This window comes from Protopterus annectens, chromosome 1.part1 (genome assembly GCF_019279795.1).
Source record: "Protopterus annectens isolate FY-2018-M chromosome 1.part1, PAN1.0, whole genome shotgun sequence".
NCBI lineage: Eukaryota > Metazoa > Chordata > Ceratodontiformes > Protopteridae > Protopterus > Protopterus annectens.
The window spans coordinates 1,087,507,653-1,087,524,242 of NC_056726.1; positions in this window are offsets into that span (position 1 = coordinate 1,087,507,653).

Here is a 16,590-nt window from a genome sequence, read left to right on the forward strand (position 1 = left end):
CAGTCTCATGACAGGGCAACAGAATTGTGCACATTTTAACTACATGTTTAGGCATGCCCAGTGTGACTGTCAGTACTTATACAGTGACTCCAGGCCACACTTACCTGTACTCCAGTTTGAGATTTTGTGCGTTACAGACTATACCTCTCAAATGTTCAGAGTTTCACCAAATGTCCAGAGATTTGGTTCATGGTCTGTTCCTTATAAAATGTGTGGTTTTCTGACAAATCACTTGGATGAACTTAGGACTAAATTCACTAAACAGTGACATACATTTGAGTGTCTGACTTTAAATCCTTCAGAAAATTGTCTGTTGAAACACACCCTCTGTTATTTTAGCAACTGTTTACATTTATGAGTGTGGTATTTAACATCTGCCCCTATTTGTGGGCCTTTGCCCCCCATGTTGTCAGGCTTTGAGCAGATTTCTTGCACTAAGAGGTTGAGAGGTATGTTGCAGACATTGACATCTGTCCCTGTTTCTGCAGTACTGCATGTCACTCAAATGTCCACGGCATTCCCCAACTGTCTGCTGTACTTAATATGTGACTGAGGTTGATATTGTTATACCACACACAGAATGACAGCATGTGAAAACACCAGCATAATAATACATCACGTGCAAAACATGTGCCTACTTCCAGATTACAAGCACCAACACCATCATCCATGCTAACCTCCCTAGTCCACTGAGCCACACAGGCTGCCAGACAGAGTGTGATTGAGATCTATGTTACAGCCCTGAAATTGTCTGGTCTGCTGATATACCATTGCTGACTTACTATTAAAGCAGTTATATGGGAACATTGCTGTGTTGGGGGTGGCGAACAACAGCACATGATCTGCTGGGATAGGCAGTATTCCAAATATCATGTGCCCCTACTGTTTAATATCTCTTGATGATGCAATGAATATTCCAACCATGAAGCCTAGTGATTATTAGGGAACACATACTAATGGACTGGGTACCAGTCCCATGGATGATACTTCTTTCCATATAGCCCCCTATATTCCCTTGCATAAATACAGCAGATCCATACAAATGATATGATATTATAGTAATCCTTACAAGTAGTGTGTAGGTTAGAGACATACCTTGTGAATGCAGCAGTTGACAGGACTGTAGTTCAGGGATGACTCTGTGTGATGCAAGCAGTACACAGCCAATACATGGATAGGTGCAGGTTGTGTGAGTTGTCTGACATCAACAATTTCACTATATGCATGTGAGTAGGAGTGAAGTGTCAGTCCCTAGGGCCCTAGATTTTCAGTGAATGTGCTATGCATTGTCTCTTAGCCAAAGCCAGGGCATACCGGGCACAACTACGTCTGTCTACAGGGGCATCATCAGGGGTTTCCTCCTCCAAACCCTCCTGTGACTGTGGCTCTGGTGACATAGGCACTGGTGTTGGGCTGTGTATCCCTTCTCTTTGCTGATCCTGCTGCAGCTGTTTCTGCAGGGTCATATTGTGTAGCATAACACATACTGTGAACATCTGTATACATGTGGCTGGAGTGTACTGCAGAGCTTCACCAGATATGCTTCGCACAAACATGCCCAGATTATTAAAAAAAATAAATTTAATTTACGTTATTTCCTTTAATTTGTCAGACACACCGAGGATAGTTTTGCTCATATCTGTACGTGCCATGCAATTTCTGTCCATCTATCAACATTTTTACAGCCCTTTTTGTCTGTCTATATTCCTGTGCATGGAATTTTTCCGTGTACACTACAGAAACTGACACGGGGTCTGCAGAGCTGCTTATCTGCTTTCTGAATTGCTCTACCTGCCTCATTGCATGAGATTCCCCTGTTTATGAGATGATTTGCATGCCATGGAAGCTTCTGTGTTGGCGTGCTCATATGCACTGCTCAGCAGCACTTGCTGAATCTAAAAATATTTGCGACTGTGTTAGCAGCACGGCGCAATGCCTACAAAGAAAAAAAAATTGTAGGCTTTATTACATTCTCCCTAGATAATTTATTTAATATTTATTATGTGAGATGAATTTTTATATCTCCAGTATCAAAAAGCACATGATCAAACATCATAGCAGATTGGACTAGTGAATATGAAAACCAGCTTAGTCTGGTCCTTAAATGGCATAGTCTCTCAGGAGCTATATGTGTTTCAAGTAAAAACTGATACATTTGTTTTATAAGGCCTTAGATATGCACACAACAACCCACAGCCCCCCCAATACACACATCCTTTATGGCAGCTATCATTCAGTGCAACTCAAAACACCTAGATTAAAGGATATGTGAATAAAATGTTCATATAATACATAAACCCGCCCATTCATTACCAGAATATACACTGCGGGTGTCTGAAATTTGGTATCCTAAATGCTGATCTCAAACTTTAACTTAAGATGTTGTGAGAAAGTGCAAAGCATTGCCAAAAAATGTTTCAGTCACAGCAGAACCTAACCTAGATATGAAGTGTTTTCATTGGAGAATCTTTCCTTTAAGGAATTCCTCAACATGATATTGCCAAAGATATTGACGCAATGAATATACTGGCTCTCTCAGGACTTGATCGTCATTTGAAAGTTTTTTAACATGCAAATAGGTAAAGCTTGATGGATGAACTCACGAAGTATTTGTAGCTTATGTTGTACTGCATAATATTTAAATTCATCAGCTTTCAGTATTTACTGTTATATTGCCTTGTCACTTTGAGTCGAACAAGCAAGTGGGGTAGAGGGTTGATGACCCCCATCTGCCACAGTCCACTTTCGCATACAGGAGAGCAGTGACATTAAGTAATTTATCTATCACCTACATACTTTTATCCCCTCAAGCTAATGTAATGAAATGGTAAAAGTGTAGTTTTCTTTAAGTACAACATCCCTTTTTGTTCTTTTTCTGTTTTTTCTATTGCTGATTTTTTATTTATGCCATTTTTAATGTTATTGGGAAGCCATCAAAGCTTATTAATTTGAACGAAATATTCAGATTAGTTAATTATCACCTTCAATATAACCTAGAAAATGAAAGAATTATTTTATTCATTTTGCTTGTTAGAAATATAGTCAATGTATTTAAACAGTATATAATTTTAGTTAAGATTATAATATTAACTGAGGATTTTTTTCCCATTAAAATGCAAGAGTTGGAGGGAATGCATTTTAAGTGTTCAATAAGGAAGATGCTTCCTCACTGCCTTTGATTAAGTTTGAGTGACAGCAAGATCTAGCCAAACACATACTTCATAAAACAGACAAGGACCAGCTAGAGGAAAACATCATGATGATTTGTGGACAGGAACAATAGCTTAATGAGATAATATTAGCTATACTGATTATCTTCTAAACTGTTAGTGAAAAATAATTAATAAGGCTAGGATATATTATGAGAAGATTTATTCTGGTGAAGGTACTGTTTGCAAGATGTCAACAACAATTATGGAATTATTTAAAGGAACATGTCACCACTAAAAAGTACTTATTTGTTTAGTTAATTTATGTATCTCATCTCCGAGCTATATCACTGGAGAAATCAACAAGGAAGAGTGAAGGAGTTTTTGAGTATTTCCTTTATTGTTAACAGTCTCCGAAATATGAAAAACGGCTTTTTAAAAGATAGCAGAGCTTTACTAGAGTGATATTCATATATATAATAAACTGGGAAGGAAAGTTGTATACATGTAAAACCCTTACACGCACACAAAAATTTTTATAGCAGTTTGAATGAATGCCTATTTTTTATTGCATGTGACTGCAACCAAGAGATTAATAGAAATATTGGGCCAGTCAAAGATAAAGCACATTTAATGCCATCCTTGGTCTGCCTGACAGCTATGACCTCAGTCTTATCTAGTTGCACTAACCAAGGAAGAAGGAATGTTAAATGTGCTGCCTGTAAATACATTATTTGCAGTCTGCATTCACCCATGAGACTGTCCCCTAAGAACCTGAGAGAGAGAGAGAGAGAGAGAGAGAGAGAGAGAGAGAGAGGTCTGTTTTACTTATGTGTTTATCTGGGATATCAGATATCATCATCTCTTAAAATGGTATTACAAACACTTTTAATCCCAGCACCAGTTGTGATCATGAAGGCTGTACATAGTATACAAAGTTTACCAAACTTGCTCAGTAATAGAAGCCATAGATCTAACAAGTGATTTGTATTTCAACACAGCATTACCCTGATTTGAGTATTGCTTACATACCTGTCAACCTCTTAAAGCAAGAAATCTGGACAAAGTCATAAATAAAAGTGGGACAAACTTCCAAAAATAGAGACATTTTTCAAATATTGCTCTTACAAACTTAGAAAGTTGCTAGAATATTAGGTTTTGCATTAGCATGAATTTTCTGAAGGGTATGAAGTATGAAACCCAAATGTCTCATTATTTTGTAACTTCAGTCTAATAATTTGCCAAAAATTTGCCAGAAAACCACAATTTTATGAAAAACTTACCAAAAGCTTGAGGCAAAAATGTGGGCATTCTGCAAAAATCTGACAGTTGAGAGGTATTAACTTATAAGCAACAGTGATAAGTTATGCTCCCTTTCAACAGTCTAGTACTATGGCTGTAACAGAGTATGAACAGGGTAAACTGTGTAATAACTTGTTCACAATCAGGAGGATGGGACTTTGAAACAAAAAAGACAATATAAATTTGCATTGAACAAGAGAAAACATATTCAGTGATAGAAGTTTAGAGTGTTATTATAATAGTATAATGTGTGTGTGTGTGTGTGTGTGTGTGTGTGTGTGTGTGTGTGTGTGTGTGTGTGTGTGTGTGTGTGTGTGTGTCTATAACAGACAAAGAGAGAGCTGAAGACAGACAGACACTAGTAGTATTTGTAAGAGTAAAATGTATTTTATTATATAGGATAAATCCACCATCTTGCTTCTGTGGCCACTGGGCTTTATCTAGTTACACTAAGGGATTATCCTAAAAAAGCAGTATTGCCAAACAAAATAGTGTAATTTAAACTTATCTGACACCGATTTGATCAGGCCATCCTATTCCTCTAAAAGTCACAGTTCATGAAACATATCCCCACATTTCCCTCTTTCATCATATAGCTTAATAAAATAGAAAAACTCTACTTGTAAGTAATTGGACATTGAAAATACTGTATTAAAAGCAACTAATCAGCAAAGAAAGATTTAATTATCCATTATGCTATGGTTTTCACCTTTCATAAACATCTTATCCATATCATTCATACCCACAGAGGTTGGCATAAAGGCAAAGTGGCTTTTTGAATAATCAGGCACCCAACAATCTTTTGATTAGCCCTGAAATCTGGCCAAACATACAAAATATTGGTACAGTAATAGTGGTTAATATTTGAACAAATATAGGGTATCACTGTCCCATGGCAGAAGACTGATAAGTCTATGATCTCCTTTAACTAAAATTTGAAGACTGTCTGTATAAATGGGTGACTTTTAGAATGATGTGTACTGCTGCTAAAATCTAAATAAGGGGTGAAGAAACCCTCGAGTAATTACAAATGTTTGAAACTAATATTGTTCTTTATAGAGCAGATTTTCATAAATGTTTCTAATTACTTAGTGCTCTAATTTAAAGAAAGTGAACAAAAATTGCAGTTAAAGGCCATAATCCTTCAGGCTGCTTTATCTTCCTACCCTCAAAAGGAAGTGACATTGCCACTTACTTCTTGATTAAAAAGGTGTTTCTAAGTAATGACTTCATGATATCAATAAAATGATGTTTGTCACCAATTATATTCTCATCTTACAGTAATTAATAGCACAGATGAATTCAGGCAGGGTCTACTTAATAGGATCAAATTCAGACTTATCTGTGCCCAGCATAGTAATCACATTCTATCCACTCTGTTACTGACAGCTGCACCCCATTAACCACAATATGCTAGATCTGTCTTCACACCCCTGATCTCATATACTATGTATTATTAGGTCACATGACTGTAGATGAAAGGACATTTACTGAGAGGAAAAGGAAACACCTTAATGCACTTTACTCCAACTTGGTCCTAGTACTGCATTAACAACACAAAAGCAAAACACTGACCTTGTCTGGGGATTGAATCCAGAACCCCACACAGTTATTACTGCTATTAGACCAACAAGTAAAATGTAGAGGGGGTATCCAGGGTTCAATCTTCAGACAAAAGTCAGTGTTTTCCTTTCCTGTTGAGTTGTTATTCCAACTTGGCATGCCCTCATAGGTAGTACAGTCATAGAACAGAGATGGCGAGACAGAGCCCTCAAATCTGGAGATATAGGTGTATGCCTTCTGCAAAAACAAAACAACTGTTCATTTTACCATATAGGTATAGATATATCAATGTCGATGGCAGACTGAATGGTAAAATTCTTTTTGCTCCCCAGGTCATTATACACATATTTAGGTAAGATGTCAAATCTTTTAGGTCATCATTTCCCATATCCAGCAGAAACTGTTATACTTTGCAACCTTTTTTTTCAGAACCAGAAAGGTTCATAGGTAGTTACTAGCATGCAATCCAAGGGAACAATGAAGAGCAGTCTCTGATTAAGTGACTTGCTCGCAGTCAGCAAATGGATGCTGAAGGGATCAAACCCTGGATTAGAGGATGCAGCTTGTTAACAAGTCATATCCTTAATCCTCTCCGCTGAAAATCAATGTCTCATATAAAAACCTACAAAATATCATTCAATTCAGGCAGATTTCTTATACAACATCTGAACATATTCATTTATTAAGCATTTTAAAATAATGAGAGGACTGGGTGCTATGTTACACTGGACTGGACTCCTGCTTTGGATTGCTAGACTGTCTACCGAAGCATTCCTTATTTTTCTAATGTGATAATTACCTCATTTGTTTCAACTGTCAGGCTTAATTAAAGAATTGATTTGATTTATGGGGTTACCGCTGGTGCTCTAGTTAAAACTTATGTAAATAATTGCATGATTAAGAAGTCTCACAGTGTCCTGGAATCTATGTCTCACGGTGTCCTGGGCTATGTGCTGACGGCCTAGCTAATTAATCACATGACATATCAATTCAGTTCCAGTACTGTTTCTTATTAGAGGTTACAGCATTTGACCTTTTCAGTCTACTCAGCCTTGGCAGAATATTTAGTATGTACTTTGAATCTAAATAAATTGTTCTGGAATTTTGCTGTAATAGTTTCTTATTTTTGCAAAGATTTTTCTAAATGTGTTGATCTTGTACATTTTGACTTTCTATACACATTTTGTTAAATGTTGCTGTTAATGAGAATATATAATTAAAAAAAATAACTTTTGCTATGGACTTTATGTTGGTACTTCATAAATGCATGGCCTTAAAATAATATGTGGCATAATCTAAATCAACCAGTTGTATCAATAAGCCATTCCTATCCTTAGCAGACATACTGCAGAACATTTCAGCTATATATAAGGGAATCAGTGTGTGCAATGACTTACTTAGAAAGATGCTGTGTTTCACATACAGGGGAAAATAAGCAGCAGAATTCTATGAGGGCAATACTCACCTGTCAGCAGAACCTTCTTAGAATTCTCCCTTTTTCCACTTGCAGTTACACCCATCCCATATGTGTACTTCTGTGGTTCTGAAAGCCTTAGGAATAAGGAACTGCTTGATTACATTTTTTTTTTATTTTGTCTAAAAATATTTGAAGCCATTGTCTATTTTAGAATAGAAAAATAAGTTATCTGAAAACATAAGGATTTGAAATCCAGATCTGGCAGTTAGCAAAAAGGATTAAGGATATAAATTATTAATGAACTTTTAACAAGATGCTTCCTGTCATGCATAGTTTGATTCCCTCTGACTTCATTTGCCTGCTGTGAGACCTTGAGCGAGTTATTTGACCAGACCAGGCTTTTGGGCAATTTGGAAATTGGGCTAGGCTCCCTAACTGCCTCCAGTTCTACGTGTCTAATAACTATCTATTTGCCTATGTTCCTTCGTGCCTCCCTTCAATTAAGACTTTCTGTTCCGGAATTTTAACATTCAGATGCCTGACATGAGAGACTAGAATGTCAACCAAGATTAATTCTGTGCCTTTTGTCCACTGAATCATGGGATAAGCTCTGGTTCCCCGACAATACTGAACATGATAATGCAGATACCTGAAAATTGGGTGTAAAAATGAACAAATACAAGTTCTAGTCTGTTGCTATAGGACATGCTGGTCAGCTCATTCTGTTTTAAGTTGTTAGAACTAGCACACTGCCTTTTGTGAAGGAAAAAAGTTTGAAAAAGGGAACATTTTCAAAACTATTACAATGCTTAGAGCACTGCTGTACACTACGTCTTGTGGGTGAACACTGATAAAAGAAATAAAAAATTGTCTGACCCTTGCATTATATTATGTACAAGTATGTATATTGTTTTTACACGATAATTTAAGGTCCAGAAATTTTAAATCCACATAGCCTTGCACCATGCATGCAGCTAACCTTCACATTCTCATCATGATTTGCTAAAAAACTGTTTGCAAGGATTACTGTGCTCTCACAGTCAAGGAACACTCAAATCCTTTTCACATTCTTCAGTATATTATTCCATAAGGAAATACACTGCGGCCACTGGCTACAGCAGAGTCTATGTGCGCTCTGCAACACATTGCCCATACTTCGTATGTATTAAACAGCAGAGTCTATGTGTGCTCTGCAACACATTGCCCATACTTCGTATATATTACACAGCAGAGTGTCAATTTATTTATTCATTTATTTATTTTACATTTGTTAACCGGGAAAGTCTGACTTGATACAGGTCCATTTTCAGTGGAGCCCCGGGGAGAAAAGCTCCAGATGTACAAAAACAAGTATAAATACAATGAAATTATTACAGTGAGTTATCACAAAACTGAGATTTGTTTAACAATATGTACACACAGGTACATGTTTTTCTCACATACACACAGCAAAGGTTGGAAGCAAGTAGCTGAGAAAGAAATAGTTGAAGATTTCATCTGAAAAAGGAAAACACATATGTTAAGGTGGTTATCATACATAGTGTAGTGTTAACTTTAAATCTTTCCAGTAGGTGGGTGATGCACATAATTTTAAACAGTTAGAGAGTCAAGAGTTTTCTTCCTGTAATGAGGTACTCATTTATGAATTATGTTTGAGTGGGGTATTTTATTTTTATTTTATTTTACATTTGTTAACCGGGAAAGTCCGATTGGATATAGGTCCATTTTCAGCGGAGGCCCGGGGAGAAAAGCTCCAGACATACATTACATGGATAGATACAGTGAAATATTACAAAATGGACATTTGTTCAACAATAGATACACACATATTCAATATTTTCTAGAATACACACAGGAAATATTAGAAATTATTAACTGTTAAGGGAGAACACATAAATTTTTAGTGGTTCACATACAATTTAGTAATACATGGTTGTGTCAAGTTATCATCCTTACTTTAATACTTTCCAGTAGGTAAGAGACATATAATCAGTGTTCTAATCAGTTAATGAAAGTTTCTTCATGTAATAAGGTTTTCATTTATAGTTGGTATTTAAGTAGGAATTAGTCAGGGTTTGTACAGGGACCAAGCCAATGCATTTTTAGGTGTTTTTTAAGAGATGTTTTGAATTGGGTTAAGGAGGGGACTGTAGTAAGTTCTGCAGGAAGTAACTTCCAGATTTTGCCAACAGAGTTGGTAAACAGTGATTCACCAGCTGAATTGTTGGATTTAACAGTTTGTACTAACATTTAAAAGAGGGCTCTTGACAGTAAATTCACACTCATAACTTTCTAAGGCACTTTTGTTCATTGTTTAATCCATTGTTAGAGGCATTTGTGATAATAGACCGTAGGACCCAGGTGGACAGTAGTCTCTCCTTTGATAATCACATTGCCACAGTAGTCAGGAACTCCTTCTACGTGGCACACCTCATCACAAAAGGGTTCTCATCCAGGAAAAAAGAGGTCATTGTTCCCCTCTACTCGACACTCATTAGACCCATTATAGAGTACAACGCCCCTTTTGGAATGTACCTCACAAGATATCTGCAGCAGTGGAAAGGCCACAGAAGTACCTCACAAAGAGGATTACTGGCCTCAAACAGATGCCCTACACTGACCATCTCAAAAAACTCCAGCTTTACTCTGTAGCATATCGCCTACTCCGAGGTGATCTCTGCCTAACATATAAAGCTATGTCAAACCCAGACCTTTTGGAAATGCTACACCTAAAGAAATCCCAATCCCTTCGAGCTACACGCTCTAGGGACCTAAACCTTGTCATCACAATAAACAGGACATGCTGGTGGGATAAATTCCTGTCCCAGATACTTCCCATACTCTGGGACAGGCTACCCATCTATGTCAAACAAAGCTCCTCATTAGCACTCTTCAAGAAAAATCTTGATGAGTGGATGGGAAATAGGAAATACACCCCAGGATCACTTCTGTGGCTCTGCTTGACAGGGGCACAGGAAATTAATTTTCTTGGGTTGGCGTACAGGAAACTTTGTTGGCTTGGTTTACTTAGGCCCTTGGGTCGATAGCCTAGTACCCACCTATGAACCTATTTATACATTCATGTTGCTTGGGAAAATAGCTGTTGTCTGGAAGGTCAAAACCCCCTCACCTTTTTATTATAAGGAGGTCTACCAGTTCTTGAGATTTTTCTGGATGCTCTGTCTGAGTGTTTTCTCTGCTATAGAAATTAAAATTTGTTTTCCTGCAAGATTTATTTATTTATTGATTGATTCACAGTGTATAACAGTAATTGCAATGTGACCAACCGCAGAATCAGCCCAGATTACAATCAAAATAACAAAACCAAAAAGTGATCTAAGTAAACAGCATCATAAATAAAAATAAGAAACAGATAATGTGCATGTAAATAGAGACACTTTGCACATTTTTACAAAAAGCAGACTCAAAACACATGCCTAAAGTAGTTTATTGTGTTTGTCAGCTTTTCTGAGACAATTTTGACTTCTGCACTGATGAAGGAAAGGGTAAATAAACATCACACAAAGCATTTTATTAAAATCTGTTTTAGAATGCCCTTTGGTGCCTTCATTTTAAGCCTGAGCCATTTTTAAGCTATGTGTATTAGGTCAAATATCAGAGACTATAAGATCTTGCCAAGTATATAACTGCAGGCATGGAATGTTTGTGCATAGCATGGCATGGTCACAACAAGTCATAGAAATATCCTTGCCTTTATCTTGACATTCTTTTTGAGTTGTGCTAGTAATGGGTCAAAATCCGTGTGTGTGTGTGTGTGTGTGTGTGTGTGTGTGTGTGTGTGTGGTGGGATCTCCATTTAGAAAATGTGTTTGGAAATTCCTTCTCCTGGATGTTGGCCAACCCCGTATCTCCTATAGTGCACTTAAAGAACGAGATGTTGTGTACTTGCCATCTCCTGGAGACAGTGAATGGATAAGGGAACCGTCTTCTCAGCTCATTCTCTTTCATGCAGTACACCAGGCAGAACATTCTGGAGTAGTTTTAGAAATATTTCTGTATATCCTCCAGCACAGTGTGTTGCATTTAATCCTGAGTGATTTCTTTCTCTTCTTTGGCAAGGGTAGCAGTGCCTTTATCCTATGTTAAAAAAGACATAACCTATGGCTGTGAATTTCACAGCAAATTGTATATAAGATTCTTGATGTATAACAGTAGCTTGCTGCTATCTGGGTGTGGACAACAACAACATTTTGATAATTATGGCGTATTGTTTACCCACAGAACATTTAGAACATAGTGTTCTTTTTCTTGTCTATGTAAAGCAAATTTATTTGTATAACTCAGTATTTGTAGAATTCAGTTTCACAGGGCAAGAGACAGTTTCCACAGATTCAGCTCATACAATGTTGCTGCCAATGCCTCTGACACCTAAAGAATAAACCCTTAAAAAATAAACATAAATTTTCTTAAGCATCAAAATAATGTTCAACAGAAAAGAAAACTGAGTTTCAGAATCTCTTCCAAGACATTCACAATGCTCCCCATTTGAGTCATCACAGCTTTCATGTATGCTTTATTGAAGTACTTTCATGATAAAAATATTTTACTTTCTGCTTATTGAATTTAGTCTGCAGTTTTCTATGTATCATATAGGAACAGCACACACTACTTCTCTGGACGCTTTACTGCAGTGTCTCACGCGTCTTTTTATGAGCTTATAGCCTGTATTTTCTACTTTTGATATCAATATCATAACACTCAGACACATCCAGCAGTAACTAAGCCCTCATGTGTCACAGACAGATGGTCAAAATGACCTCCAGATCTAGGATCCCAAACAATTTAACTTCCATCACAAAACAACATAACTTGGTCACTGTCTGTTAACTTTATGATTACAAGCCACCAGTACATCAGATATATTTATGTAAGCAATTGTGTGCACGCATGTGTGTGTGTGCGTGTGTGCGTGTGTGTGTGTGTGTGTGTGTGTGTGTGTGTGTGTGTGTGTGTGTGTGTGTGTGTGTGTGTGTGTGTGTCTGTCTTTGACCTTATGCATATGTTACTGGTTTAGTGTTACATAATTACACTGGAAATTTTGTAAATTTTTTCCAGGAAGTGTATTATTTCTAGCAGGATTTTTTTGTATTTTCACTTCTATACTTTGCTACTGCTGCTTTATAGTGCATGACTTGTGCTCAATATATCATGCCCTGCATTACAAAGTCATTTTATAATCTTAAGCTGCATTTCTAAAAACTACAGTGGGAATGTATGTGTTTGCAGGCTGAACTTGACTTACATGATGTGCATTTGTTTAAGGAGTTGTCTGTATATCAATTCTTTGCCACTGCATATTGCAGCAATACCTGAAGGCTTAGCGTAATGTTATTAATTTTGTCACAGTGTGTTTAGGTAGGGAAAAGTGAGTTAAACTATTTATATTAATGAATGTTCCTTCTCCAACCCAAAGTAATCTTGGAATGAAAATAAGAAGTTTCACTGTACTCATCCCTCATTAGACCCATTACAGAATACAACGCCCCATTTGGTATGTACCTCTCAAGACATCTGCAACAACTGGAAAGGCCACAGAAATACCTCACTAAAAGAATCACAGGCCTAAAGCAGATGCCCTATGCTGATCGCCTTAAAAAACTCCAGCTATACTCTGTCACATATCGTCTACTCAGAGGCGATCTCTGCTTAACATACAAGGCCATGTCAAACCCAGAGCTGCTGGACATGCTACACTTAAAGAAATCCCAATCCCTCAGAGCCACACAATCCAGGGATCTAAACCTTGTCATCACAATAAACAAAACATGCTGGAGGGATAGGTTCCTAACCCAGAGACTCCCCAGACTCTGGAATAGACTGCCCAAACATGTCAAGCAGAGTGCCTCTTTTGCCTTCTTCAAAAGGAACCTTGACGATTGGATGGGAGAAAGGAAACTCACCCCGGGGATCATGTCAGTCGCCCTGCTAGACAGGGGTCCAGGGAAGTAAATAGTGTGGGAAGAAATAGCCAGGGAATTCTTATGGCTAGGCTTGTATAGGCCCTAGGGCTGATAGCCTAGTACCAACCTATGAACCTTTGAACCTATGAGAAGGTGAGAAAAGCTTTACAGAGTTCTAAAACAGATAAGACTTTACAAAAGCTTTGTAACTAGGTGTCTGTGTAGTCAAAACAGGGGCATTTGGATTCAGATTCCTATAAGGTTGCGATGAAGCAGGTTTGGGATGCAAGTACTGCTTAATGTTTTGCAGGAGTGATGTGACTTGCAAAATATGATTTGAAGCCTTCAGAAAGAATTTTCAGAATCAGATCTGCCAGGAAGGCCAGGACAATTACGAGCATCTAAACAGACAACTGTCTACTAATAACACACTCTAGTACAGAGTGCGAGAGATGTATTTACACCAAGAATCTAGAATCGATGCTCTCTCTCAACTCAAAACAGTAGCAAGGAGAATACTGTCAACTCACCCGTAACCACATATTTACATAGTACCACTACTCATACACATAGTACGCATCAAACACCTATCCACATACACAGAGGTTCTCTCAAAAAACTTGTCATGTCTGGCCCAGCTCTGTTAGAAATGCTACATCTAAAGAAATCCCAATCCCTCCGCACCACATGCTCCAGAGACCTCAACCTCATTACCACAATCAACAGAACATGCTGGAGAGACAGGTTCATAACCCAGAGACTGCCAATGCTCTGGAACAGACTTCCTATACATGTCAAGCAGAGCACCTCACTAGCCCTCTTCGAGAGAAATCTTGATGAGAGGATTGGAAATAGAAATTTCACCCCGGGGATCACTCCAGTGGCTCTACTTGATAGAGGCACTGGAAACTAACGCTGGGCGGTATGATGCCAGGGCACTTCTATGGGCCAGGCTTGTAAAGGCTCAAGGGCCATTAGTCTAGTACACACCTATGAACCTATAAGTACATTATAGGGGTTATAAGGGGATTCCTTTTTCATGCATCTTCATAAATGCAGAAATCAATGATTTTCTTGAATATATCTGTTTAATGCTTATTTGCACTGGAGTTATCAAGTTTTGTGCCAGCAATTATGTTTAGAGCTTGTGCATTTATGTATTTGTTTATTTTATTTTGTGTATGTTTGTATTTCTGTTTCTTAACTATGGTAGAGCACTGATCCACATAGACATTTTGCAGAAAGACCAGGAAAAGTGTCTGGCTGAGGAAGTCAGACCCTGGACCATGGGATCTGATTTGATCTGATTTGCTTTCTTGACTGCATAAGTGGGACCATCCTATGTCTCTGGTCAGTCATGAATCAGGCCAGAAAGCAGTAGAAAGGTACAGATTTTTAGTGTCACAATGGAGTGTTTACAGTGATTTAGACAACAGCAGTTTCTTACCATTTCTATAAATGATAGTCTGGCAATAGAATACATACAGTAAGTGTAATACATTAGCAACAGAGTATTCACACCATATTTGCAGACAACAGCAGTTTCTTGGCTTTTAAGTTCTTATAATTGCTATAATTTGCAACAGCAGTCTCTAGTGCTTGCAAGCAGTTAAATGTTCTCCATTATGTAGTGTAATAACGGTTCAAAGGCACAACAGTCAAATGATACGCTAGTCCATTTGATGTAATATTAATAATTTTGCAGTGCACCTAAGTCCTGGTACAACTGAAATACCACTTAGAAAGGATTGTTTAGAAATTACTACCAGTAATCAAAGTTGTGATCAAAAAGGGTCTACAATAGCTTGTCAACCCAAAATAAGCCTTGTTTGAGATGCAGGTGGTTTTGTGATTCTCCAGTGCAGTGGTACAATATATGGGCATGCAGGCAGCTAGCAAAAATTTGGCGTGAATTTGGACAGATGGTAAATAAGATCATAGATATACATTGGGAAGGGATCCAGAACCTAGCAATCTATGGACACATTGCTGATATCCCCTTTGCACACTGGCAATCGGTTGCAATTTTTGCTACTAAAAAGGCCATAACTTACCACTGCCTAAGTCCAAAACCTCATGATATAACTGAATATTGACAAATAATGAAAAGGACTATATCTAGCCGAGATATGTATAACCAAGCAAAGAGACAGGGAGAATGATTTTATGCATAGTTGGCATCCACTGAATTGTTTGGTAAGACTTTCTTTTCTCTCTGTAGGGGAATTTTAATTGTCCATATTTTCAAGATTTTGGTTAGAAGATAGAATGATATATCTGTACATACAAGAGGTTATCACGTGACTTGTGCTCGCTCATAGGCAGCCTCAGTTTGTGCTGCATAACATTTATTTTCTTAGATGACTCTTTTTTTTTACTTTATTAATACTATCAGATTTATTTGTATTACTATTAGTATTACAATTATTGTTAGTGTTACAGACCTTTTGCTGTGTTTTAATGGTGCTGACTAGCTGCTCTGTCAATATTTATTTCATTATGTTAAAACTTCCATATATTTAAGATTTGATGTTAAAATTTGGACTTCAAATATTCCTAAGATATGTAAGCTGAAAATATCTGTTTCACCTTTGGATGAAGTATCATAGTTAAATATCTTAACCAATGGTTGTTCTGAATGGAAAAATAAATGTTCTCTCTCACACACACACACACACACACACACACACACACACGCGCACACACGCACAAACACGCACATGCACACGCACACATGCACTCACACACATTTTTATACAATGTTTTCAAAAATATAAAGAAGGTGGTATATAGTATACCAAGTTTAGCAACTTTGCTAAGTAGTTATACAACTTTCCAGGGTATCAAGTAAGGCATAGATTTAAAAAGTCCTTTGTATTTCAACACATTACCCTGAATTGAGTATTACTTATAAACAACATAAATAACATGCTCCCTTTCAATAGTCCAGTACTATGGATGGAATTTGAATAGTTAAAGGAGAAACTAGATAATAAGTTGCTAACAACTAGCAAGACAGGACTTTAAAACAAGAAGGATAAATATAAGTAAGTAGTGAGCATGGGAAAATACATTAAGTGATAGAAGTTCACGTGTGTGTGTGTGTGTGTGTGTGTGTGTGTGTGTGTGTGTGTGTGTGTGTCCGTGTGTGTGTGTGTGTGTGTGTGTGTGTGTGTGTGTGTGTGTGTGTGTGTATGTGTGCGTGTGTGTGTGTTTGTGTGTGAGAGAGACAGAGAGA